Source organism: Leiobunum rupestre, chromosome 11 (assembly GCF_980474605.1).
Source record: "Leiobunum rupestre chromosome 11, qqLeiRupe1.1.hap1, whole genome shotgun sequence".
NCBI classification, from domain to species: domain Eukaryota; kingdom Metazoa; phylum Arthropoda; class Arachnida; order Opiliones; family Sclerosomatidae; genus Leiobunum; species Leiobunum rupestre.
This window is the reverse complement of record NC_143394.1, coordinates 9,597,548-9,624,570: the sequence shown is the minus strand read 5'-3', so window position 1 is coordinate 9,624,570 and position 27,023 is coordinate 9,597,548.

Below are 27,023 nucleotides of genomic sequence, written 5' to 3'. Positions count from 1 at the left end.
GGTAGAGTATAGAGATTTTGTAGTATTTACTACCTATATTTGCATTTCAGAAATCTATTTTAACATATTGAACGCCAAGAAAAGAGGCTTTTGTAGTATTTTTCCTCCTATATTTACATATTGGAATGTAATTTAACGTATTGAAGGTAAAGTATAGAGATTTTGTAGTATTTTACTACCTATATTGGCATTTCGGAAGTATATTTTAACGTGTTGAATGTAGAGTATAGAGAGTGTTGTAGTATTTTTCTTCCTACGTGACTACACCGGAAACGTCTCTGTGTTATTCGCTTTAGTAATCAAGCCGACTCTGAACATATGTTTTACTCTTTATTCTACGAGGTTTAAACATACACCATTTCAGTACATTCTTAACTTATTCCATACGCTATTTAAAACACATGCGATAAAGATAACGAGGAAACAAGTTAACTTTGAACATATATGTTATGCTCTATACGTGAAGGATGTTGTAAGCTTAAATTCATAATGGTTAATGTGTAGTATTTTTCTACCTTTTTACATTTTATAGTATTTCTTTATCTATATTTGTGTATCGGAAATGTATTTTAACGTATCGAACGTAGAGTAAATTTTTTTTTATATATTTTCTTTATATATTTGCGTATCAGAGTTGTGTGTTGTCGTATTAAAAGAAGAAAAAGGAACTTTTCATAGTGTTATTCTACCTATTTACATATCGGAAATGTATTTATATTTTACCGTATTTAAAATATAGGTAATTGTTTTTATTGGCTTGACTTAAATAAAGCGTGAAAGTTGTTAGTTTCAAAATGATATTTACAAATCTTATCCACACAAATTTAATTTAATTTTAATTTTAGTGTTTTATAGTATCTTTCTGACTATATTTGTGTATAAGAATTATATTTTAATTAAGTTCGTAAATAAAATCCTTTTATAGTACTTTGAAGGACTCTTAATACGTTTTCAACTTGAATAAAATTAAAAACAATAATCTAAGATACCCTTTAAAGTTAAATTCCTTTAGAGTTTATCAGTAAAACCACTTTAAGTATTTTTTCAATCCTTATACCTATATTTACATATTGGAATTGTTACAAAAGGTTCTTTTAAACGTAACTTAGTACACTAATTAAGTATTTTTAATTTATCTTATTTTATACCTACGGAAGCGATAAATAAATTAAAGCAATAAATTTTTGGAGTTTGGAGATGGGTGGAAAAAAAAAATAAGGCTCTTCGTTTTTCCAACTGCTTTTCTGATGTACCTAAAAATGGACCAAAATAGAACAAAAGTACCCTTAAAACGACCAAAGTCACCATTTTCGGCCCTATGTACCCCATTTCGGACCAAAAGTACCCCAAACTGAACCTATTAGCTTTATTGTAATGTTAAACTCCCATAGAGATTCCCCTAAAAGAAAAAAACTTGCGGTCCAATTTTGGGTACATGAATTATTTCGGAGAGGGAATCCATGTTTTAAATTCAAATTAACCGCGCGCCCGGGCAATCCGCGCCTCCCAGTTAATCCGCGCACGCGCGCGCTATCTTCCTGCCTAGGTTATCAATCATACAACTTACATAATTTCCACTTATTTCGTACGATAAAACGCGATCGAGATATTCGTTTTAAGAAATACTCGTGAGATTGGTTCAAGTGTCAAGCGTACTACAATGATATTAAAATGAAGTTTAAAAATATTTCCATTCTACTTTATCAACGAATATTCCATGACGTCAAAACACTCTTAAATTCAAATTAACCGCGTCCCCCGGGGTAATCTGCGCACGCGTCGCCTAGGTTATCAATTTTTAGATCATTTCAACTTATTCCGTACGATAAAACTTGATAAGATATACGTTCAAGTATCTTTCGAGATAAGCGTAGATAAATGAACAAGTTGGCCTGGACACAATATGTTGATATACGGGAAAACAAATCGTCGCGAGAAATACCCTAAATACATTGACTTTTCGACGATTTTACCCCCATTTCACCCCTTAAATCCCGGACCCCGATCCCGAACCTGACCCCGTCCCCGGGGTCGGAGCCTCGCCCTCACTTTCCTTCTACTTAAATATTTAGATTTCATTCTACAATTAATTTTACTTTTTAATTATAAAGGGATTTGAATTACTGAAAGACGATGAAAAATATTAATTTTCTCAATGTTACATACGGAGATAAAACATTGAAAGATCAAAATTGTCATCAAGTTCCTCTTTTGACAGAAAATCAAGCGACGCAGAAAGAACGCTTAGTTATCCACCACATTGGTGGGTATATTGCACGCCAGTTGATATTAACATATGGTTTGTCTTCAAAAACATTCGTAAGAAATTCAGTCAAAAGCAAGAAAGAAAAATCCAATGATTTCACAAAATGGAGTGAAGATACACTGTGAAGCCAAGAAATATTTCAGGAAGAAAGTATTTCAACAAGGTGTAAAGATAGGATGGAGAGTTTTTTAACAAATGTTTTAAGCAACGAAATTTTAGTTCAATTATGGAGTGAATTGTGGGGATCTAATGGTAAAGTTGCAAATGATACATTACGCAAAACCTGCAAAGTTGCAATGAACTGTATAGGAAAAGGGCTAAAAGGGAAGTTAAAAACTGAAATACAGAAAGTTAAAAGAGAATCACTCAAGGCAGCGGCACTGAGAAAGGTAATGAAAACTCAAAATAAATGTAAAAAGTGCCAAGACAAACCGCAAGAAAAGGTTAAAATTAAAGTTCTTAGAATAAGAAAGCCTGCAAAAAATGGCTTCCTAAAATTGTGATACATCATATCATGGGTTCCTATTACCTTTAAGTACAAAAAAATTAGTCAAATTTGTTGACTGTGATATTTTTTAATTAAAATCTTAAAGGTTGGGTGAAAATTTCTTTCATTCTTGATCATTTTCTAAAATCAATCTTCTTAATTTTTTAATTTTTGTGGATTTTACTGTAATATTTCCATTTTTAGGTGACGATATAACTTTGCGTAGACATTTAATTTTTGGAATGCTTTGTTGATAGTTCATGACATTCGGGTTGTCGTTACTACCAGTAGCTGCACGGTGTTTTCCAAAATACCTTTCTAGAGGATCCTGGTTAAAGTGTTTTGTTAGAACAAATTTGGCTCCAGCTTTAAGAAGAACACACGTGCACCGTAAAATTTAAAATCATTTTCATTACAAATCTAGTTTTGATATAGTATAGAAATAGAGCTTGCCTGTGATTCTCAAGCCATCACGTGTATCTTTGCTCAGCAACATTTTTGATTTGTCAAAGCCCTTTTCAACAGGCAACTTCTCCACCTCTTCTTCCCACTCATCTAGATAACCTAGGAAGGTTTCTTTCAGCCACTAGAAAAAAACATCTTGCAATAACTATGTTCTTAATATTTGAAAGATTTTACTTTGATTTACTTTGAATCGCCAGTCATTCACATTTCTGTATGGGTCAAGAAATTCATTCCGATTATGTTTGCCATCTGTCAATTTTCTGACATCGAAGAAATGGTTCATCATCTCTATGAAATGAATGGTTTCGGATGCTTCGCAACCTACAAGTCGATCTACCGCTTTGGCCATGGTTGAACTCAGTATTTGCGCTGCGTAATTAACTTTCATTCGTGAGAATGAGGACAGATTAACATGATCCCACGTTATTCTTGGAGCTTATTTCAATCCAAATTCATTTTCACTGTCCATTTTAAAAGTCTCAGTAATGTGCGACCACAAAATATGTTTTCCGTTCTTTTTCCAAAGCTTCGCATTTTTAACATTTCCACTGGATTCTAATCCATTGCGGGCTGTTTTAATTAAGTGGGGTACATCGGACACAAAGTATATGTAATGTCCCTTAGAAGTTTTTGGTTTTGTAGCCAACTTCCATGGAGTCCTCATCCTTTGGGCAACACATTTTAATTAATTTTTGGTTAATACCAGCCTTGTCACACACAACGGTGAGCACTTTGAAGCCTCCCAACTGAAGGTTCTCAACAGCTTCCCACAATATGCTATAAAGCTCTTCAGCTTTCATTTTATCGCAAGGAAAAACATGCGTATGGAAATTTAAAATTCCCAGTTAAACTCCTTACCATTAACTGCATAATGTGTGAAGCTAGTTGTGGAACCTCTGCTCTACTTTCAGAATCTTCTACTAATTTTTTTATTTGATTTTGGGAATCATTAGAGTTTATTACTCCAATGATTTCTCCAGTGCTGTGACGGTATATAAGGTCTTGTTTGATGCTCATCTCATCTATCATTATTGAGATATATTTTTGATGTTCTTCAAGCTGCTCATAGTTTAGGCTGTTTTTCATTTCTTCTATGGTTTCTGCCTTAAACCCGCTCTCAGCTCTCATGTCTTTGGAGTAATTGTAGAGAGTTCGAGCTGTTGGGAGAGCCATAGCTTGACGTAAGGCTTCATAAGTAGAAGACGACTTACTTTTTAAGTAAAGACACCAGTGAATTATTGCTGGATGCCATTTCTTTGGGCGCGAAATGTTAGAATTTGCTATTTGGAGCTGCTGGTGTAGAAGAAACCGTTGAAATTTACTTGGAGTTTCAAAAGGATTATCTTGCAATATCTTAGAAACTTCAGAATTTTCTTCTGTGGTCAGTTGAATACCGTTAGTAGCAATTAGATAATCTATTATTTTTCGGAGTGCTTTGTTTTTCCTGGTTAACGCCTGGTTTTTCAGTTTCATCGCTGTCATTCGCGCTCTTATTTGTTGTAAGTCTAAATTGCGTAATGTGGTCTGTTTAGGGAAAATCACACTTTTCTTCTTGCGTTTGAGTCTATTAAATAAATTTTTCCGCAAAAGACCACAATTTCTACACCATCCACTTGATTTCGTCTTTACAAACTGACATTTAATGGATCTAAGGCTATTTGACTCAGGACAATACGTCGCAGATTTGTGATTGTGATTTAGATAGGCATCAAATTAGTGTCTGAAACCCCCCAGCACACATTCCATTTAGACTCAAAATTGGAAGTCATATTAATTAACTTAGCTGTTGATTCAATTTTACATCCATGGGAAAAAAAGTTGTGTGTTTTTACAATACATCTATCAAGCACGAGAACTTGAACCTCCAAATTTTCCGAAACTTTAAATCTAACTGTTAAAAGACTTCCTTTGCGTTTGTACAAAACTAACTGGTTAAGTTCGGATGCGATAGTCCATAAAAATGTTTTTTTGTTTTTTTCTTGGTGCATCATTAACTCTTTCTGTAACTTACAGAGAGAAATTTTTTCATGTATAGGTCGGTTGTTGAGCAATGTCTCTGACGCTGATGATAAAATTTTGGTTGGGTTTCCACTCGGAGTGTCCTAAATTTAAAAGAATTTTTAGTGATCAACAAACTTGGAGAAAAATAACAAAACTTACACTTATAAGCGGGTCACTTGAGTTGTTAGATTCAAGTAATGATGATACTGTATCAACTTCCATTATATCTAGCCCGCTGCTGTTTCCACTCGGATTATCCTAAATTTAAAAGAATTTTTAGTGATCAACAAGCTTAAAGAAAAATAACAGAACTACTTACACTTATAAGCGTGTCACTTGAGTTGTTAGATTCAAGTAATGATGATACTGTATCAACTTACATTATATCTAGCCTGCTGCTGTTTTCAGTGGTAATTTCTGGTATTGGAGAACTTTCAAGAGGTTGTTTTAAATAGTTTTTTTACCGACCTTGTTAACACTTAATAAAAACAATGGATCCCGAACTGCTTCACTTGACAATCGCGAAGGGAAAGGGTTCTCTTTTGTTGGCCGATTACCATCAACAAAATGTAAACTACAAACACGATGATGTGGTTTTCAAGTTGTCACCGTGATGGTGTCACGGTTAATTGCGTCAATCCATTTTTGGGTTATCAGTATATTTTTACCATTCTTACCAGGTTTAGGTACTGTGTAAAAAGTTACATTTTTATGGCACCTTGAGTCACTCTTACAATTATTATAACAACAATATTTCCCCATCACTTCCACATTTTGTAGATAGAAACTAGAATGTTAAAATGGATTTACAAAATACAAATTAGGCTCCAAATTAATAACCAATTTACTGAGAAACAAATCGCCGAAAATTAAGTTGTAATGCGGATAGATAAAACCGTTACAGGCTCTAGCATTTGAAAAACTGACAGTTTTAAACTGTCCAGCAGAGTGAGCAGACGAATTCTATAAAAAAAATATATGTCAATATTTATTCCGCCTATCGTGGAGTGGCGCTGCATACTATGTCCACAATTTTTCTCGGAAAACCGTAGTCTAAGCTGCATCTCGGAGCCCGTATTGGGGGAATACAATTTTCTATTCCAGGGTACGGAGTATTATATTCCTAGGTTACAGCAGACCGCGTGCGAGGTTCGTAAAAATACTGACCGCGTGGCTCTAGGAAACACCGTCTTTATTGCGGAGATCAAATAGCTTTTTTTTGGAATTTAAAGGTATGCAAACAGTACATTAATTAATATTTAGTTGTATAAGAGTGCGTTTTTGATAATAATTAATTTCAGATATCTTCCAAATACGAAAAAAGGAAATAAATCTGAAAAAAAGAGCGCTAGATGTGCAGAAAATTGGTGCAATAATGGGTAAAATGAAATTTTCAAACCATTTTTAACCTAAAATTATGTGGTGTTTTTTTATTTATTGTTTTATTAAGGATATCTACTCAAAAGGTACCCAGCTGTCAATAAAAGGGATGTCAGAGACTCTCTGGCTAACAAAATAAAAGAAGTTAACAAGCAGTACATTATACTTCCAAAAATTGTAGCTAAATAAATAAAATAAAATATATATTGTTTTTTAATATAATTGTCTTAGTCCATATTTATATGGAGATTTTCCAGAGATATTCTGTAGAATGAAGTTTGGTCGAATGTCTATAGATTTTCTATAGCAATTTCACAGAAATTTCGTGGAATCTATAGATATCTGTAAAATTTCGACAAATTCCTACAAAATCAATAGTAGAAACACCATAAAAATTTTGTGTAAACTACACAGAAATCACCACGATTAAACATTAGAACCGCAACTTAAATAACTTAGAATTTACACAAACTTCATGTATGTTGGTTAAATTTCTATAGAAAATATTACTCTGAAAAACACAGAATTTCTAAGATATTTTTAAAATATTCTGTGGTAATTGTGTAAACAATTGATCCAAATTTACACACAAACGTCTTGTATTTTCTACAAAATTTCTTTAGGAAATATAACACAGAAAAACTCAGAATTACTAAGCTATTTTAATATATTCTGTGGTAACAAAACTTCCAGTATTTTCTTTTATATTTCTATAGGAAATATTACTCAAAATTTATATTATATTTTAAAAATAATTCTGTGGTAATTGTGAAAAAAGTGACTCGAATTTACTCACAAACTTCTTGTATTTTTCATTAAATTTCTATAGAAAATGTTAATAAAAAAAACTTGAAATTTCTAGGATATTTTAATAAAATTCCGTGGTAATTGTGTAAAAAATTGACCCAAATTTACACAAAAATTTCATGAATTTTCTATAATAAATCAAAACAAAATTTCGTATAGTTAATCTAGATATATTTCTACAGAACATTTCTGTACGGGGTAGGCTTATGTTTCCCACAAAAATACTGCAACAGACGAAATTTGTTTTTAACGTTTTTGATAATTTTGATATATGTACATAGATGGCGCTGCTGTTGAACATGCGTCACAGACTTTCTTCCCCTTCCTACCAATTTTCCGAAATCCTCTAGTAGTTAGGGAAAGAGAACATTTTAGGCGAAATATTTTTATCGGCCTATTAAAGTAGATATTATTAAGAAGTAAAAAAAAAATATTAATTAGGCTAAGTTTTAAACGATGAGTAAAAGAAAACGTTGCGCATATTCATTATGCCAGAATAGTGGTGAAAATTATGGAGAAGGAATTTTTCATTACATTACCAAGACCCAAGAAAAATTGGCCAAAGTGTAAACGATGGGTAGCCGCTTGTGGGAGATTCGAATTTACTTGGTAGGCCACAGAAATGTACCTAACATATTTATGGTCCCAGAGAATCGAATTTTTTCTTACACTCTTTTGATTAGAAGTATTTAAAACGCGAGCCATAGTCGATGACGAGCAGACGGAATCGAGAGTTATTTTGGATTTATGAGAAATAGTATTATTCCGTATAAGTAGTTTTTGGATTTATGAGAAATATTATTATTCCTTATAAGTTGTTCTTGGATTCATGAGAAATAGTATTATTCCGTATAAGTTGTTTTTGGATTCATGAGTAATAGTATTATTCCGTATAAGTTCTTTGATTTATGATAATAAGTTTTATTCCGTATAAGTTGTTCTTTGATTTATGATAAATAGTTTTATTCCGTATAAGTTGTTTTTGAATTCATGATAAATTGTATTATTCCGTATAAGTTGTTCTTGGATTTATGAGAAATAGTTTTATTCCGTATAAGTTGTTTTTGGATTCACGAGAAATAGTATTATTCCGTATAAGTGGTTTTTGGATTCATGAGAAATAGTTTTATTCTGTATAAGTTCTTTGATTTATGATAAATAGTTTTATTCCGTATAAGTAGTTTTTGGATTCATGATAAATAGTATTATTCCGTATAAGTTGTTTTTGGATTTATGAGAAATAGTATTATTCCGTTTAAGTGGTTTTTGGATTTACGAGAAATAGTATTATTCCGAATAAGTGGTTTTTGGATTCATGAGAAATAGTTTTATTCCGTATAAGTTCTTTGATTTATGATAAATAGTTTTATTCCGTATAAGTTGTTTTTGAATTCATGAGAAATTGTATTATTCCGTATAAGTTGTTCTTGGATTTATGAGAAAAAGTTTTATTCCGTATAAGTTGGTTTTGGATTCATGAGAAATAGTATTATTCTGTGTAAGTTGTTTTTGGATTCATGATAAATAGTATTATTCCGTATACGTTGTTCTTGGATTTATGAGAAATAGTATTATTCCGTATAAGTTGTTCTTGGATTTATGAGAAATAGTATTATTCCGTATAAGTTGTTTTTGGATTAATGAGAAATAGTATTATTCCGTATAAGTTGTTTTTGGATTCATGAGAAATAGTATTATTCCGTATAAGTTGCTCTTGGATTTATGAAAAATAGTATTCTTCCGTATAAGTTCTTTGATTTATGATAAATTGTATTATTCCGTATAAGTTGTTCTTGGACTTATGAGAAATAGTTTTATTCCGTATAAGTTGTGTTTGGATTCATGAGAAATAGTATTATTCCGTGTAAGTTGTTTTTGGACTCATGATAAATAGTATTATTCCGTATATGTTGTTCCTGGATTTATGAGAAATAGTATTATTCCGTATAAGTTGTTCTTGGATTTATGAGAAATAGTATTATTCCGTATACGTTGTTCTTGGATTTATGAAAAATAGTTTTATTCCGTATAAGTTGTTTTTTGATTTATGAGAAATAGTATTATTCCGTATAAGTTGTTCTTGGATTTATGAAAAATATTATTATTCCGTATAACTTGTTTTTGGATTCATGATAAATAGTTTTATTCCGTATAAGTTGTTTTTGAATTCATGAGAAATTGTATTATTCCGTGTGGAAAGTTTACAAACATCCGAAGAAGAAAACATCCTTCTACGCGCAAACCAAATTATCGTAGGTCGAGCCATCGCAATAGCACATGAAGGACATCCCGGCATTGTTCGAACCAAACAAACTCTGCTAAACAAGAAACAAGGTGAGTTTTACGAACCTCTATGAAGGGATCAAATCAATCATTGAGGCTTGTAATCGCATGTCAATAGAAAAAATCCAATAAACAATATCAGCCACTCTCCATGTCATCTCTCTCTAAACACCCATGACACTCTGCATCACTAGATTTCTTTGGACCTACACCTACACGGGTAACAAGAACTTGTCATCGCGGACGAATATAGTCGCTATCCAAAAACATCTATTCAAAAATCGACAAATGCCACTTCCATAATTAAGACTTTGAAGAATATGTTTTCTATGTTTGGAGTTCCTTTCAAAATTAAAAGCGATAACGGTCCACTTTTTAATAGCCGTGAATTTGCTGAATTCACCACACAATTTGGAGTTGAATTACACCTCGGGAAACGCAACAAAGCCAACAGCAACCGTTCGACGCATTCTTGACTGACCTCCGTACTAAAGTTCGTGGTTGTAATTGCGATGACTTGAAAGATTCTTTGACTCGTTATTATATACTGGCTGATCTACGTAAGAAACTCTTTTCACAACATGACTTGACCCTCCAGCAGGCTATTGCTATCTGCCAGGCCGAAGACACGACTATGTTGACTACCAAACAACGAGCGTTTACGAGGAAAATTTCAACTTCCTTAACTTCCATCTGGCCATTCCCTGTTTCATTGCAAGCGATCTTTTCCCAAGTTCAAATCCAAAATTGGTTTCAGAATAGACAGTCAAGCGAGGGGCTTGTAGAAGGCAGGAGTCGAGGGTAAGAATAAACAGTAAACCTATCTATTTCTAAAAATTGAGGATCAAATTGAAAGTGGCTCTATATTCAGTTTTATCTTTTACAATACTAAGTAAAATGCAAAAAAATCATAACTTTACCACCTTTACCACTCAAGTTATAACCATTTATACAAATTTTTACATAAGTGTTGCTACGATACGGTGTATACGAGAACAGTATATTTAAATTGGCTAAAAATGCAAATACTTGCGTCACCGCAATACCAAGTGGTTAAATCCCAAATAAAATATGAATATTTAGGATTTGTAGAAAGATTTGTATTTATAAACATTCTCTCTACATATTAATAGATCAAAATTATTTTCATAAATAACCGACCTCCACCATGATGGTTTTCTGATTCGTTCTACAGTTTTATTTATCTGCAATAGAGGGCACTGGTGACAAATCATCATAAAATCCCACTCTTTCACCCGGGTAGGGGGAAATAATCTTACCCTCCTAAAAGTTGAATAAACCTCAGCTGGTAATAGCATAAAGAAAAGTGAAGGAGAGCCACGTCGATTTTTAAATATGAAACGGTATTTTTACTATATTTTATCTTGTTAGTGAAAATTTTAAATATTGGGAGAGCAGACGAAAAATAAAAAGTTCAGGGCTATAACTTTAGTATTTTTTTTTTTTAATTTTAACACAAGATTGGCCGTAAATTCTTCACTTTAAAGCAAGTGTCGGCTCGAGGTGAAGTTGCTCTTTTTTCAACCGATGTCGCTAACGTCGAAATCAAAACAAGATGCTGAAGCTACATTTTGACCCAAAAGGCGGGACATAAAAGTATGCTTCGCGTTGATTGGCTCGTTTGTAAATTTGTCAATAACTTCAATTATAATAATTGTTTACAATATATTTTATATGGAATATATAATTTAGGTTAAAGTTCACTAAGTAGAGTAAAAGTGATCTAAATATAATACTCTATAATGACTCTCTGACGACGTTATTGTTTCGCTATTTTGAATTTTAGCTTCCGTTCCCATTAATAGATGGCTCCACGAAAGTCATTTTTTTCGAAGATCCGGATTGATTTATGCCCATCTATAATAAGGGGGGCCTTTTCATAATACAGGTGGCAATGATAGAGCCGACAGTTGCTTTAAAATCGCACATAAGTATGGAGAACAAATAAAGGCTATGCTTTAGAACAGGGGCGTCATTTCAGGATTTTTCCGGAGGGGCAAAATTTAATTGTTTTTGATTTTAAATAAAAATAGTTATTGCATAATTGCTAGTGATTTTCAGGAATTTAATAGACTGAAAAAAAACATTTTCCCAAGATATTCCTAGTACTTCATCCAATTTTGAGTTGGTATTCTGTTAGTTCATAAAAATTCAGGAGGCGGCAATGGCCCCACCCAAATGACGTGCCTGCCTTAGCACCATGAATAGGGTTCACACAGGTCCTTTTTTCGCGCGTGATGACGTCGAACCTACTAGTAGCGAGTCACGTGAAACAATATAAATCTCAGCCTCCATTCTCCGGCTAGCATCAGTATGATGCGTCAACAGTCATCGGCTTTTCTTCATGCCTTAAACTCTATTTAATAGCTCATTTATCTTTAAAAGAAAAGCTTTTAACTTAAATAGTTTATTTATCTGAAAGTGTAATTATTCTTTGTTTACACCTTTTGGATTATCGACCCAATATTGAAGTTTCCACGTCAGAGATTCCGACTAGATGGCGTTAGGGTCTCCATAAACCCAGTTTCTACGCTCTAATCTCATATCTTAAAGTCAGTCGTACCACCGCCGAAGGACCTCATTTTATAATAATGCTCCGGAAGAATTATTTATAGGAAACTCCCGCGTAAAGCAACTGGATTATTTATTTTTGAAACGTAAATTTAAAAAACTAGAACTGCGGTTACTCGGTGAATTATGGATAGCACTCTTCAGTAGTTCTCATCATTGATTAAGATGCCACTGGTAACGCTTTTCCTATAAAACATCGTACACAATGTTAAAGCTAGATATAAAAAATATATTAACAAAAGAATGGCAACTGAATGTTTTAAAAGTTTGGACGATTTCTGAGGCTTTCAATGGCCTTTTCTCTATCGAAAAATCTTTAAAATCACTTTACTAAATAAGAGGTTACTGTATTTTTAAATCACTGATCCACGTAATGTTGATATCGTATTCGGTACGTTGGACTCCCATAGTAGCTCTCCGTTTATTTTGAGAGCCTAGTCCCTCCGAATTGAATGAGCTCTTTGTAGAAAAGAGCGCTTTTCAGAGCAGATTTATCGCAATATGAAACGTCGTTCTGATCCAATAAAGATATTATTTTATCTATATCCTTAGAAAGAGTAGAGCCCATTTTGTCGAAACGAAAAGTTTTCCGATAGCAAAATCGGAAGAAAAGCTTAAAAAGATATTTTAAGGACGTCGGGTAAATAGCCTTTAGAAATGCAACAAGTCGGACCAGCCAAAATACATTTCCCCGCAACAGTTAATTTTCAAGAAGACATTTATACTAGGTATAAAGGTATTTAAGAACGTTTAACTGCATCAATTTCGCCGACTGCCATAATTTTGAAATTTTAGAATTCCACAAGTAGTGCCATCTGGAGGTTGCCAAACTAGCGTATTTTTCATAGGGAAAAGCCGTAGAAGTAGTTTTTGAAAAATGATTAACTGGATATTAAGGAGATTCGTTCTGCAAGCTGCAGATGGCGCTAGATACTGATTATGACGCCAGCATTTCTTTGATTCAACTTTGTTAGGAACCTAACTGCTTGAAAACAATTTTCAATGGGTTTTCGTCAATGCTGGCTAGACATAAAGCTAAACATTTGAAACTAGCGAATACGATAGTTCACGAAATGCCTACCATTTTATTTTATTATTATTATTATTTTTAAAAATATGATATTAAAAGAAGGCGTTTTGAACCTTTTATATATTCATGATATGAGCCGCGTTCACATATACCCTCTACAACGTTGCGAGTGCTTCCGCAACGTTTGTATCCCGTCGTGTGAACAGTGACCGTTGGGCGTCCCACCGTTTCAGATCACTTCGGCTGAACCGCTCCGTTGACCATTTTGGCAGAGATTCGTGACGTCATCGAATTGTTTTTGGTGAACTATGAGCCTTTTTTTTTTACAAAATGTCTCGCTACTTTTTGTCTATTTGTTTAATAAATCTATCAAATTTATTCTGGGTGCATTCATTTTTAATTAGAATGTTTTGAAACGTCACTCAAATGCGTGAGCGGACGAACTTCTAATTATATTTCTATACTACGCGTGCCCAATTTTCGTCAAAACTCACTGGAAAATAGAAATAGAAAATAAAGGGATTAGAAAAATACTTCCAGCCAGCCAAAAATCATCAAACTCTAACTTTTAGTACGAATCTGAAACGTTAAAGGCCTCTTTTCATTCTTCTACTTTTGCAAAGAAAAAACACCGACCAAAAGTGGCCTCTAAAGCAACGTCGGAAAAGGGTCAGCTCCACCTTAACTTCTTTTATGTGCCCGAAATAGAGAAGCGTTTGACGGGCTGTCAGGAGCGCGCTGGAAGAGCAGCCCCAAAAGTTGGCCCGTACAAAGACTGATGAGTGCGCGAACGGCCGATCGAAGCCCATCTGCGGGTTATTACGCTTGTCGATCGACGAACTATTTTCACTCCTAAACGTGGCTGACGTTTTCCAGAGCGAAAGACCGAACCCGAACCTAGATACGGGTTAATCTTGCTCCATTTTTTTTTACATTTTTAAGCATGTTACAAGGATGCTTTAACATTTCTCCGAAGAATCAAAGCGGTTAATTTTACCATTTGATTTATTTATTCAATGAAACAACATTTGCGAAGTTAAAGCTGGCTTGTTTGCCGAAAGACAAATAATCAATGTAACAAAATAATATAGATAAAAAAATGCAACAAGGAACATATTTTAGCACTTTCACCTCGCAGCCTGAGGAGCCGGGTTCGATCCCAGCTTGTGGCACTTAGTGAAAACTCGGAACAACTCCTTCCGCTTTGAGTTTTCAAGTTCTCTCCCCACTGGTTAAAGGGGTTTTCCCCGAGCTCTTCGGTTTCCCTTTCCATAAAAACTTGTTGAGGTTAACGGTAATAGTAACCCGACCACCTGAATTAATGGCTTTAAAAGTCGCTTGATGACTTAGGCCTAAGGGGGTGCCTAGCTTATTATTATTATTATTAAAAGGAGGACTACTTTGAGATAATTTCTTTCGGTTACAATATCATTGGGAGCGAATTCCAATCATTAATTACACTGATTGAAGTATAAAATTGTGAAAATTGGTCCTAAATTTAGATAAGGTTCTTCAATTGGGGAGGCTCCAACTCATGTCCAAAGAATTACTAAGGTAAATTGTTTTGAATTTTGTAGTTTGGGATTTAAATTTTATAAAAAATTGACTGGTTATCCACCCTCCTCTTATTAAATTGATTTATTTTGCCATAAGTATACCTTCTCTAAAGATTAAAAGTAAATTATTATAATCACTTACGATGTAATAATAATAATCAGCTAGGCTATAACCCAAGGCACCACCTTAGGCCTAAATCATCAAGCAACTTTTAAAGCCATTAATTCCGGTGGTGCCTTGGGTATTAGCCTAGCTGATTAGAGGTCGGGGATGGTTAACTTTTATTCAATAGATAAAGCTCTCAAAATTATTCGAAAAATGTTTTTATCAAGTAATTTCTATTTCTGTATTATCCGATTAATTTTTTGATAAATTTGTAAAATTAATCAGAGAAACGATGATTTTTCGATAAAAAGCTCAAATTTTCCGAAAAATACATGTTTTTTAATCATTTTCCGAAATATTAACCGGAAAATTTCTTTGTTTACATTTTTTCCCCGAAAAAAATCAATTTAAACATGGATAATGATTAACCGTCCCCGACCTCTATAGCTGATGATTATTATTATTATTATTATTATTATTTAAGTTCATTGAACGGGAAATTCATTCAACACTAGAAATTAACCTAATGCTACTTTTAGCAGCACTTGTCGTCATGCAGCGGCGCAATAGGAACGGACCCTTTACTTATCAATTATAATAATATATTTAACAACATTTATAAAATACCCCCATTTGACCCTTTTACTATTTTTTTAGATTTGAAATTAAAATAGTAAAAAAGTCAAAAGATAATAGATAGTATTTAGATTAAACCTATCGTTAAGAAATTAACACGAACAGAAGATTTACACGTAGGTTTGTGAAGTTTGAGCGAGTGCCCATGGGTTTTGGACTGCGCACGCAATTAAAAATAATCCGGAAAGATCTAATTTGTTATTAAAAAATTAGTGTAGAATACTTAATTTACTTAAATTTTTAATTTTGTGACGAATGAAGAGTAAGCTTAGTTTATAATTGCCAAAAATTCGGTAAAGTCGTTGGGGCTCGTTGATTACGTTAGCGTTTGTTTACAATATTTCAAGAGGACTTATAACAAGGTAGTTATTTTAAATTTTTCAAATACCAAATCGAATATTTATAACGTCAAATAATTTGTTCGAATATTTTTAGAGCAAAATTTTAAGCCAGTTAACTGATCAAATAACAATTATTATTTCGAATACCAAATAATTCGACGTATTTGGTTTTCAAATAACCAAATAGTTTGCACACCCCTACTATCGACGCGATTGAAGTACACGGCGGTGATGTTTACCCCCTCGTGCTGAGGGAAAATTCAACAATGATGGCCGCGGACTATAAAGTAATATCTGCGTCATGTTTGTCGACGTCACCCATTCTTCTTCCTATAGATAAAAAACTGCAATCAAAATGGCGACCATGGTATTGAACGATACTACTCTATTCCAACCTGGTCATTTTCCCGACCATAGAAATAAATACATTCATGATATAACATAAAAAATCTTTTGAAATGGTTTTAGATGTTTTTTTTGTGGAAATAAATCATTATTTATTGCTTTCCCGCTAAAACATTTAAATTGGCGCCATCTAGTAGAAATAAATGCGTTAAAATCGATCGCTAGCTTCTCGGAGGTAGAGCCTATGCTACAGCTAGGAGCAACAAACACAAGGAGAGCGCAACCCGTCAAAAGTCGTGTATTTTCTTGTGTACATTTTTCATTGGTTAGACGCTTTAGCGCCTGCTTCCGTTGGAAGGAGAAAATTGACTTCCCCCGGGCCCCGCCGTAAAACGTTCAGCGTAAAGGCTCGTCCAATGCAATTTGTACACAACCCTGCGTGAGCGTGTTTAAAGGCTAACTGCGTTTTCCTTGTGTTTCTGGCTCCTGGGCTACAGGCAAATTAAACAGTCATAAGAACGTATCATTATTAATAATTTAAAATTTACGAATTGCTATGAGGGAAAACTAGCAGCGTCTGCTTTCAATGATGAGCCAAAGGGCGCGTAGTGATAGTTTTCGATAGTGAATAAATGTTTATTGATCCTAAACATTTTAGGAATCGGTGTATTATAGTATCAATGGAAGTAAATATCAACATTGAGTGTAATTTATAAATTTTACATCCCCAGCACCCCATGCATGTGGTCAATTTGGGCAGAAAATCATCCCATTGAAAATTGATTGCTCAACGCAGTCAACCAACTATTTAAGCTAAATTGGTTGCAGAATACATTTGCTGAACCTGTTGGTCTTATTAAATTTTTGTTAAAAATACTTAGATCTTTGTATCGAACCAAGATAAATGTATTTATATATTGTCAATATGTATGGTTATGAGCTGTGTCGTCAAATTTAAGGTTTATTAAAACAATAATCTTTAATCTAAAATAGAAAAAATATCGTAGTTTTACTTTAACAAAAACCGAATGTTAAGAAAACGGATAATAATAAATAATAAATAAATAATAATCAGCTAGGCTAATACCCAAAGCCCCACCTTAGGCCCAGTCATCTAGCGACTTATTATGCCTTTAAACAGGTAGCCGGGTTACAATGCGTAGAGGGTGGTAGCAAGCCCTACATGCCACGCGAGCCAACAGCTCCCAACACTCACTATTACCGTCCAATTATCACATGAACAGGTTTTTCTCTTAAGACGAAGCGTATGAAATAAAAGCGTTATGTGTTTTACCATAATTATAAACTTATGATTTTACCAAGTTGGTTCAACAACTTAGGGCCTGGTGCAGAGACGTTTTGCGATTTCTGTTAATTTTAACACGATCGCAATTTAGCGATTCAGATTTGGCGAGCTGTTTATTTGGCGATCCTCGCAATCGAAATCGCGGTGCAGAGACGTTTTAGCGATGCCTGTTAATCGGCGACGCTGTTATTTTTCCAAATTTTTTTAACCAAGTAACGAACCAATGGGAGAGAGTAGAAGGAAAGTGAGGGCGAGACGCCGATCCCAGGTTCAGGTTTAGGTTCGGGATCGAGATCCGGGATTTAAGGGATGAAATGGGGGTAAAATCGTCGAAAAGTCAATGTATTTAGGGTATTTCTCGCGACGATTTGTTTTCCCGTATATCAACATATTGTGTCCAGGCCAACTTGTTCATTTATCTACGCTTATCTCGAAAGATACTTGAACTTATATCTTATCAAGTTTTATCGTACGGAATAAGTTGAAATGATGTAAAAATTGATAACCTAGGCGACGCGTGCGCAGATTACCCCGGGGGACGCGGTTAATTTGAATTTAAGAGTGTTTTGACGTCATGGAATATTCGTTGTTAAAGTAGAATGGAAATATTTTTTAAACTTCATTTTAATATCATTGTAGTACGCTTGGCACTTGAACCAATCTCACGAGTATTTCTTAAAACGAATACCTCGATCGCGTTTTATCGTACGAAATAAGTGGAAATTATGTAAGTTGTATGATACTTGATAACCTAGGCAGGAAGATAGCGCGCGCGTGCGCGGATTACCTGGGAGGCGCGGATTGCCCGGGCGCGCGGTTAATTTGAATTTAAAACATCGATTCCCTCTCCGAAATAATTAATGTACCCAAAATTGGACCGCAAGTTTTTTTCTTTTTAGGGGAATCTCTATGGGAGTTTAACATTACAATAAAGCTAATAGGTCCAGTTTGGGGTACTTTTGGTCCGAAATGGGGTACATAGGGCCGAAAATGGTGACTTTGGTCGTTTTTAGGGTACTTTTGGTCTAATTTGGTCCATTTTTGGGTACATCAGAAAAGCAGTTGGAAAAACGAAGAGCCTTTTTTTTTCCACCCATCTCCAAACTCCAAAAATTTATTGCTTTAATTTATTTATCGCTTCCGTAGGTATAAAATAAGATAAAAACCACTTACCTATATTTTAATTACGGTAAATTAAAAATACTTAATTAGTGTACTAAGTTACGTTTAAAAGAACCTTTTGTAACAATTCCAATATGTAAATATAGGTATGAGGATTGAAAAATTACTTAAAGTGGTTTTACTGATAAACTCTAAAGGAATTTAACTTTAAAGGGTATCTTAGATTATTGTTTTTAATTTTATTCAAGTTGAAAACGTATTAAGAGTCCTTCAAAGTACTATAAAAGGATTTTATTTACGAACTTAATTCATATTTTCTTCAAACTTTCAATTCGCTTTTATTACTATTTAAATACGGTAAAATATAATTCTTATACACAAATATAGTCAGAAAGATACTATAAAACAATAAAATTAAAATTAAATTAAATTTGTGTGGATAAGATTTGTAAATATTATTTTGAAACTAATAACTTTCACGCTTTATTTAAGTCAAGCCAATAAAAACAATTACCTATATTTTAAATACGGTAAAATATAAATACATTTCCGATATGTAAATAGGTAGAATAACACTATGAAAAGTTCCTTTTTCTTCTTTTAATACGACAACACACAACTCTGATACGCAAATATATAAAGAAAATATAAAAAAAAATTACTCTACGTTCGATACGTTAAAATACATTTCCGATACACAAATATAGATAAAGAAATACTATAAAATGTAAAAAGGTAGAAAAATACTACACATTAACCATTATGAATTTAAGCTTACAACATCCTTCACGTATAGAGCATAACATATATGTTCAGAGTTAACTTGTTTCCTCGTTATCTTTATCGCATGTGTTTTAAATAGCGTATGGAATAAGTTAAGAATGTACTGAAATGGTGTATGTTTAAACCTCGTAGAATAAAGAGTAAAACATATGTTCAGAGTCGGCTTGATTACTAAAGCGAATAACACAAGAGACGTTTCCGGTGTAGTCACGTAGGAAGAAAAATACTACAACACTCTCTATACTCTACATTCAACACGTTAAAATATACTTCCAAAATGCCAATATAGGTAGTAAAATACTACAAAATCTCTATACTTTACCTTCAATACGTTAAATTACATTCCAATATGTAAATATAGGAGGAAAAATACTACAAAAGCCTCTTTTCTTGGCGTTCAATATGTTAAAATAGATTTCTGAAATGCAAATGTAGGTAGTAAATACTACAAAATCTCTATACTTTACCTTCAATACGTTAAATTACATTCCAATATGTAAATATAGGAGGAAAAATACTACAAAAGCCTCTTTTCTTGGCGTTCAATATGTTAAAATAGATTTCTGAAATGCAAATGTAGGTAGTAAATACTACAAAATCTCTATACTCTACCTTCAATACGTTAAATTACATTCCTGAAATGCAAATATAAGTAGTAAATACTACAAAAGCCTCTTTTCTTGGCGTTCAATATGTTAAAATAGATTTCTGAAATGCAAATATAGGTAGTAAATACTACAAAAGCCTCTTTTCTTGGCGTTCAATATGTTAAAATAGATTTCTGAAATGCAAATATAGGTAGTAATTACTACAAAAGCCTCTTACTCTACGTTCAATACGTTAAATTAATGATATGCCTCCGATCGAATCGTTCATTTTTTCCTATTTAAATATACGCATTTAAATTAGAATTGCTTCTAGTGTTCGGCAGTCGATTAATTTTTATCCACAAATTTTCCGATTTATTTAAAAAACGTTATTAAAAAGAATATCATTTTAACTTATTTAATTGTGTTTTTTACCCAACCAAGCATTTATTTGAATAAAAGTGGTATTTATTTAAATAACCAATAGTTAAATAAAAATTGGTAAATGTTTAAATAATCGAAAGTGAACAAGCCTATTTTTTAAATAAAACAAACAGACTTTAGAGTTGATAAGATTTGTAAATAACATTTGAAACTAATAATTTTCACGCTTTATTTAAGTCAAGCAATTACATTTTTAAAAATGAAAGAAGTTAAACAATATAAAAATTTGTAAATATTGTAAATATTTTTAGGTAATAAAGAAATTAAGAAATGTTTTAATTAAAATATCTTTCATTTTCTACTACATTTTTAAAAATGAAAGAAGTTTAACAATATAATTATTCTAATATAATTTCAAAATCAGGTATTATTTAAAGTACAAATGCATAATTTAGTGAAGCAATTCTTATTTAAATACTTTTATTTAATTAATTTGTGTATCTGAAATGTATTTATTGAAAAATAAGTGGGTTTTACTATTTATCACGGTTTTATATATATATATATATATATATTGGAATTGTTACAAAAGGTTCTTTTAAACGTAACTTAGTTCATTAATTTATTTTGGAAGTTCAAAACGTATTAAGAGCCCTTCAGAGTACTATAAAAGGATTTCATTTACAAACTAAATTAATATTTTCTTCAAACTTTCAATTCGTTATAATTTGAATTTAAATGAAAACATCATGGATTATAGGTGCGTAATCTACTATTAGACCGAACGGATTAAAAAATACTTAAAGTAAGTGGTTTTACTGATAAACTAAAGGAATTTAACTTTAAAGGGTATCTTAGATTATTGTTTTTAATATTATTCAAGTTCAAAACGTATAAAGAGTCCTTCAAAGTAATTTAAAAGAATTTTATTTACGAACTAAATCCATATTTTAGAAGTTAGTTTGTATGAAATACTTACTAATACCTGAAAAATGGACTTTAGAGTTGATAAGATTTGTAAATATCATTTGAAACTAATAATTTTCACGCTTTATTTAAGTCAAGCAATTACATTTTTAAAAATAAAAGAAGTTAAACAATATAAAAATTTGTAAATATTGTAAATATTTTTAGGTAATAAAGAAATTAAGAAATGTTTTAATTAAAATATCTTTCATTTTCTACTACATTTTTAAAAATGAAAGAAGTTTAACAATATAATTATTCTAATATAATTTCAAAATCAGGTATTATTTAAACTACAAATGCATAATTTAGTGAAGCAATTCTTATTTAAATACTTTTATTTAATTAATTTGTGTATCTGAAATTTATTAATTGAAAAATAAGTGGGTTTTACTATTTATCACGGTTTTATATATATATATATATATATATATATATATATATATATATATATATATATATATATATATATTACAAACAAAATTTAAAATACACATTTTTAAAATTTAACTACACCAGCTCCAAGTCAGCTAGAGACTTTTTTTAAGTAACTACTAACTACAATTAAAATCAAAGGATCTGCTATATTTTTCATGCTTTGAAAACCATTCATTAAAATCTCGAGTTTTTAAATATATGTAAAACACGAAGGAGCAGATCTTTTATCACAAATTTTCAAAAATTATATTTAATTTAGTTTATAATAATATAGGGAACTCAAAAATTAAAAAACGAAAAATCAAAAAAATTACTTACTTCAACCTTTCTCCCAGTTATTAGTTTCGTTTTAAACTTGGTTTACGTTTTAGTTTTACTTTGCTATTCTAGAAAATTCCAAAATTCCTTTAGAGTTTATCAGTAAAACCACTTACTTTAAGTATTTTTTTTTAATTAGTTCGGTCTAATAGTAGATTACGCACCTATAATCCATGATGTTTTCATTTAAATTCAAATTATAACGAATTGAAAGTTTGAAGAAAATATTAATTTAGTTTGTAAATGAAATCCTTTTATAGTACTCTGAAGGGCTCTTAATACGTTTTGAACTTCCAAAATAAATTAATGTACTAAGTTACGTTTAAAAGAACCTTTTGTAACAATTCCAATATATATATATATATATATATATATATATATATAAAACCGTGATAAATAGTAAAACCCACTTATTTTTCAATTAATAAATTTCAGATACACAAATTAATTAAATAAAAGTATTTAAATAAGAATTGCTTCACTAAATTATGCATTTGTAGTTTAAATAATACCTGATTTTGAAATTATATTAGAATAATTATATTGTTAAACTTCTTTCATTTTTAAAAATGTAGTAGAAAATGAAAGATATTTTAATTAAAACATTTCTTAATTTCTTTATTACCTAACAATATTTACAATATTTACAAATTTTTATATTGTTTAACTTCTTTCATTTTTAAAAATGTAATTGCTTGACTTAAATAAAGCGTGAAAATTATTAGTTTCAAATGTTATTTACAAATCTTATCAACTCTAAAGTCTGTTTGTTTTATTTAAAAAATAGGCTTGTTCACTTTCGATTATTTAAACATTTACCAATTTTTATTTAACTATTGGTTATTTAAATAAATACCACTTTTATTCAAATAAATGCTTGGTTGGGTAAAAAACACAATTAAATAAGTTAAAATGATATTCTTTTTAATAACGTTTTTTAAATAAATCGGAAAATTTGTGGATAAAAATTAATCGACTGCCGAACACTAGAAGCAATTCTAATTTAAATGCGTATATTTAAATAGGAAAAAATGAACGATTCGATCGGAGGCATATCATTAATTTAACGTATTGAACGTAGAGTAAGAGGCTTTTGTAGTAATTACTACCTATATTTGCATTTCAGAAATCTATTTTAACATATTGAACGCCAAGAAAAGAGGCTTTTGTAGTATTTACTACCTATATTTGCATTTCAGAAATCTATTTTAACATATTGAACGCCAAGAAAAGAGGCTTTTGTAGTATTTACTACTTATATTTGCATTTCAGGAATGTAATTTAACGTATTGAAGGTAGAGTATAGAGATTTTGTAGTATTTTTCCTCCTATATTTACATATTGGAATGTAATTTAACGTATTGAAGGTAAAGTATAGAGATTTTGTAGTATTTACTACCTACATTTGCATTTCAGAAATCTATTTTAACATATTGAACGCCAAGAAAAGAGGCTTTTGTAGTATTTTTCCTCCTATATTTACATATTGGAATGTAATTTAACGTATTGAAGGTAAAGTATAGAGATTTTGTAGTATTTTACTACCTATATTGGCATTTCGGAAGTATATTTTAACGTGTTGAATGTAGAGTATAGAGAGTGTTGTAGTATTTTTCTTCCTACGTGACTACACCGGAAACGTCTCTGTGTTATTCGCTTTAGTAATCAAGCCGACTCTGAACATATGTTTTACTCTTTATTCTACGAGGTTTAAACATACACCATTTCAGTACATTCTTAACTTATTCCATACGCTATTTAAAACACATGCGATAAAGATAACGAGGAAACAAGTTAACTCTGAACATATATGTTATGCTCTATACGTGAAGGATGTTGTAAGCTTAAATTCATAATGGTTAATGTGTAGTATTTTTCTACCTTTTTACATTTTATAGTATTTCTTTATCTATATTTGTGTATCGGAAATGTATTTTAACGTATCGAACGTAGAGTAATTTTTTTTTTATATTTTCTTTATATATTTGCGTATCAGAGTTGTGTGTTGTCGTATTAAAAGAAGAAAAAGGAACTTTTCATAGTGTTATTCTACCTATTTACATATCGGAAATGTATTTATATTTTACCGTATTTAAAATATAGGTTATTGTTTTTATTGGCTTGACTTAAATAAAGCGTGAAAGTTATTAGTTTCAAAATAATATTTACAAATCTTATCCACACAAATTTAATTTAATTTTAATTTTAGTGTTTTATAGTATCTTTCTGACTATATTTGTGTATAAGAATTATATTTTACCGTATTTAAATAGTAATAAAAGCGAATTGAAAGTTTGAAGAAAATATGAATTAAGTTCGTAAATAAAATCCTTTTATAGTACTTTGAAGGACTCTTAATACGTTTTCAACTTGAATAAAATTAAAAACAATAATCTAAGATACCCTTTAAAGTTAAATTCCTTTAGAGTTTATCAGTAAAACCACTTTAAGTAATTTTTCAATCCTTATACCTATATTTACATATTGGAATTGTTACAAAAGGTTCTTTTAAACGTAACTTAGTACACTAATTAAGTATTTTTAATTTACCGTAATTAAAATATAGGTAAGTGGTTTTTATCTTATTTTATACCTACGGAAGCGATAAATAAATTAAAGCAATAAATTTTTGGAGTTTGGAGATGGGTGGAAAAAAAAGGCTCTTCGTTTTTCCAACTGCTTTTCTGATGTACCCAAAAATGGACCAAATTAGACCAAAAGTACCCTAAAAACGACCAAAGTCACCATTTTCGGCCCTATGTACCCCATTTCGGACCAAAAGTACCCCAAACTGGACCTATTAGCTTTATTGTAATGTTAAACTCCCATAGAGATTCCCCTAAAAAGAAAAAAACTTGCGGTCCAATTTTGGGTACATGAATTATTTCGGAGAGGGAATCGATGTTTTAAATTCAAATTAACCGCGCGCCCGGGCAATCCGCGCCTCCCAGGTAATCCGCGCACGCGCGCGCTATCTTCCTGCCTAGGTTATCAAGTATCATACAACTTACATAATTTCCACTTATTTCGTACGATAAAACGCGATCGAGGTATTCGTTTTAAGAAATACTCGTGAGATTGGTTCAAGTGCCAAGCGTACTACAATGATATTAAAATGAAGTTTAAAAAATATTTCCATTCTACTTTAACAACGAATATTCCATGACGTCAAAACACTCTTAAATTCAAATTAACCGCGTCCCCCGGGGTAATCTGCGCACGCGTCGCCTAGGTTATCAATTTTTACATCATTTCAACTTATTCCGTACGATAAAACTTGATAAGATATAAGTTCAAGTATCTTTCGAGATAAGCGTAGATAAATGAACAAGTTGGCCTGGACACAATATGTTGATATACGGGAAAACAAATCGTCGCGAGAAATACCCTAAATACATTGACTTTTCGACGATTTTACCCCCATTTCATCCCTTAAATCCCGGATCTCGATCCCGAACCTAAACCTGAACCTGGGATCGGCGTCTCGCCCTAACTTTCCTTCTACTGGAGAGCTCCATTTCTGACGCAAAAAGCTATCACGTGGTTATGTTTGGTTTGTATTTTGACGATGAAATCCTGGCTCTTCTAATTAATAATTTCCTAACTCTAATTATATTATTAGGTTTTATAATTTTTATAGTTAAATCCGTTATTTTATTAAAATAAATTTATATAATATAGCCACGAAGGGAAAGCAAAACAGTTTCTGAAGAATGAGAGGTTATCCAAAATCTTTTTTAAAGCCTTAAATAGTGCATGAAAATTAGTTTCTTCTGATTATATCATTTTCTTACTCTTATTATTTATTAGATTGGTTGCATTTATTACACAGTTTAATGGTTTTGTTATTTTAAAGATATATTTTTATAATATGGTTGGTACATCAATAAAATAACGAATTAAAAAAAAGATTCATTACTATTATAAGCCAACATTTTCCGAAAATGATTCTCTGTTAGAAAATGAGCCGTATCATTTGGTTTTTAGGAAAATATTTATTTAAAAACTTAGCTGATAGCAATTAAAATAAAACTAGTTATAACATAAATCAATAAATAAAAAAACAGCAATTTCACGAGGTTACAAAAAATGGTAATTGTGTAAAGCAATTTCTAGCGAAATATCCTATATTGATCACACGTAAAACAATGGTCCTAGTATTTGATAAAAGTTGTTGTTCTACCTAATTATCTGGCATTTACATAGCCTAATCCAGGTATAAATTGTAAGAAATAATATAAGCGTGTAGAAATAAATGACAAACACTTTTAAGGTAATACCGAGGGGTCGGACATTTACCAAAATCCCGTACACTTTGTATAAAATCGCAAAATATTTTGACTCTCTCTATGGTAAATAAACATTGAAATCCCAAAATCACTTCAAAATGTAATGATAAAATCGACGAAATCCCATACAAAAAATGGCAAGTGTCCGACCCCTCGGGTAATACATCAAATTGGCTTGGTAAGCTCTTGATGCATGCCAAATAAACTAGAATATTCCAATAAATTTTTTATCGCAACTCCTAGTCTACCCGAGGAAAGGTTTCTTCTCGGTAGATGAATTGGTATAAACGCTGGTTGATAGCTAAAGATTTTTGATACACTGAACAAATTCACCATGTCATTACTGACTCATTAGTTAAAACCCACTGCATACACTACCAGCAAATAAGGATCTACAAATAAACCAAGGCTTAGAATACACCCAAAGTAGTAATGTATAAAATTCCCTATTATAATTTATTCTTACCGGTAAAATTGCTAAGAGTGGCTGGCTATTTTTCTGTTTCGTTACTCGTATACCATGATTGGGGTTAGG